This window comes from Balaenoptera ricei, chromosome 19, assembly GCF_028023285.1.
Source record: "Balaenoptera ricei isolate mBalRic1 chromosome 19, mBalRic1.hap2, whole genome shotgun sequence".
NCBI classification, from domain to species: Eukaryota; Metazoa; Chordata; class Mammalia; order Artiodactyla; family Balaenopteridae; genus Balaenoptera; species Balaenoptera ricei.
The window spans coordinates 19,413,774-19,416,396 of record NC_082657.1 but is presented as its reverse complement, the minus strand read 5'-3'; the positions used below and the strand labels follow the sequence as shown (position 1 = coordinate 19,416,396).

General features: G+C 38.0%; 1 pseudogene; it reads left to right on the top strand.

Annotated features, from left to right (window-relative positions):
- Positions 1-1,156: 1,156 nt before the first annotated feature.
- LOC132353627 (bolA-like protein 3) lies at positions 1,157-1,645 on the top strand (annotated as a pseudogene).
- The last annotated feature ends 978 nt before the right edge of the window (positions 1,646-2,623 follow it).

Here is a 2,623-nt window from a genome sequence, read left to right as displayed (position 1 = left end):
AAGGAACCCCAGAGTCCCCACTGAGGTAATGTCAGAGAAGGACAGGTATGGAAACAGGATCTTCATCCCCACTGGGCTCCCTCTCCCAGCAGTGTCAGTGGAGGCCGTGGGGAGCCTGAACTTCACCTCTCTCTTGCCAGTAACAAAAACACCCCTCCCATTCTTGATGGAGTCAAAGCAGGCCTAGTGGAGAATCAAGACTTTCATCATCGTCCAGCAAACAAGGCCACGTCATCATTTTATCAGTGGTGCCCACATGGGGAGCCAGTTTTCCTACCCACACCCAAAAGTAGTAAGGATCCTATTCCCTCCAAAGGCAACAGAGTGGGGAACCTGGAGGTAGACTATATTTATATCAGATAAAATAGACTTCAGAGCAAAGAAAATTATCAGAGACAGAGACATTACATCACAATAAAAACGTTGATTCACCAAGAAGATATATCAATCCTAAATGTGTATGCACCAAACAGAACTGCAAAATATGTGAACTCAAAACTAATGGGCAGCATCCCCCCCTCCCCTACTAGAGCAGTGGCAGAGAAAACCATCTAAAACAAAAGGTTTAAGTAAGATCCAGAATCTCCGAAGATAATGCAAATTCCCAGGTTTCAATAAAAAGTCATCATCATACCACAAAAAAGAAAGGTCTCAAACTGAATTTAAAATGACAATCAGATGCCAACAACAATATGAAAATGATGTTAGAATTATCTGACAAAGATTTTAAAGCACTCATCACTTTTTAAATGCTTCAATGAGCAATTACAACCCCATTTGAAACAAATGAGGGGAAAAAAGAGTCTCAACAAAGAAACAGAAGATATAAAGAAGAACCAAAGGGCAATTTTAGAACTGAAAAATACAGTACCAAAAAAAAAAAAAACTCAGTAGTTGGGCTTAAGAGCAGAATGTAGAAGAAAGAGGAAATAATTAGTGCACTGGAAGAAAGGCCAATAGGCATTACCCAATCTGAACAATAGAGAGAAAAATAGACTGAAAAAAATAGTAGAGCCTCAGGGTCCTGTGGGATTATAACAAAAGACCTAACATTCATTTCACCAAAGTCCTGGAAGGAGAGGAGAAAGAGGACAGGACTGAAAAGTGTTCAAAGAATGACACGGCAACCTAAGACAGCAGGCCACATCAGCCAGGCATGGCAGCATGAAGCCCAGCCTTGGCAGCACCTCTGCTCTGTGGAACCTGCCGGCTTCCTCTTCTCCACTGTGCCCAGTGCATGTTTGCCTCGCAGACTGAGGGGGAGCTCAAAGTGACCCAAATTCTCAAAGAAAAGTTTCCTCGAGCTACAGCTATCAAAGTCACTGACATTTCAGGAGGCTGTGGGGCAATGTATGAAATTCAAATCAAATCGGAAGAATTTAAGGAGAAGAAAACTGTCCAGCAGCACCAGATGGTACATCAGGCACTAAAAGAAGAAATCAAATGTATGCATGGATTGCGGATATTTACCTCTGTCCCCAAACACTGACCACGCCCTGGCTGCATAGATATTGCTGCTGAAACCTTGGATGAATCTTATTGCCACCATTCTTTCCTAGGCATATGACAAAAAATTTATCTATTTTATTCATAGACATTTCCATATTGTAATTATAGAAGAATATGGTATCTATTTAGATGTTAATTAAAGGCAACAGACAACTAAAATTTTTTTTCATTACAAAAAAAAAAAAAAAGTATTCAAAGGAAGAGTGGTTGAAAACTTCCCAGGTTTGACAAAAGACATAAACCTTCAGATTCTAGGAGCTAATTTTACCCAAACAGTATAAATACAGAAAAAGCCATACAAGACACACCATAAATAAACTTCTGAAAGTGAAAGACGAAGACAAAATCTTGAAAGCAGCCAGAGAAAAACAATATGTTAATACTGGGGGAAAGCAATGAGAATAATAGTAGATTTCTCATCAGAAACTATGGAGGCCAGTGGAAGTGACACAATGTTCTTCAAGTGCTGAAAAAAAGGCTGCCTAACCCAAAATTTTATACCCAGCAAAAATGCCCTTCATTAATTAAAGGGAAATGAAGACATTCTCCAGTGAAAATAAACTAAGAGAACTTGTCCCCAGCAGACCTACCCTAAAAGAAAGGCTTAAAAATTTCTGTAAACCGAAAGGATGCTATTAAAGAAAAAAAACCTTCGAACATGAGGAAAGAAGAAAGAATACAATGAGCAAAAATGTGGATAAATACTATAAGTTTCCCTTCTCTTGAGTTTTCCAAACATGTTTGATGATCAAAGCAAAAATTACAACACTGTTTGATGTAGTTCTAAATGTACGTAGAGAAAATATTTTAAACAACAATATTATAAGTGGGGAAAATAAAGGTAGTTAAAGGGAGGTAATGTTTCTATACTTTATTCAAACTGGTGAAATGATGATACCAGTAGACTCTGATAAGTTATATATCAAGAATGTAATGCCTAGAGCAACCACTAAAAAAGTTACACAAAGAGATACACTCAAAAAGATTACAGATAAATCAAAGTGGAATTTTTTAAATGTTCAAAGTAACCCACAGGCACACAGGAAAAAGAAAACAGAGAAACAAACCACAGAAAACAAATGAAAGACAATGGCGGAATTAAGCTCTAATATAT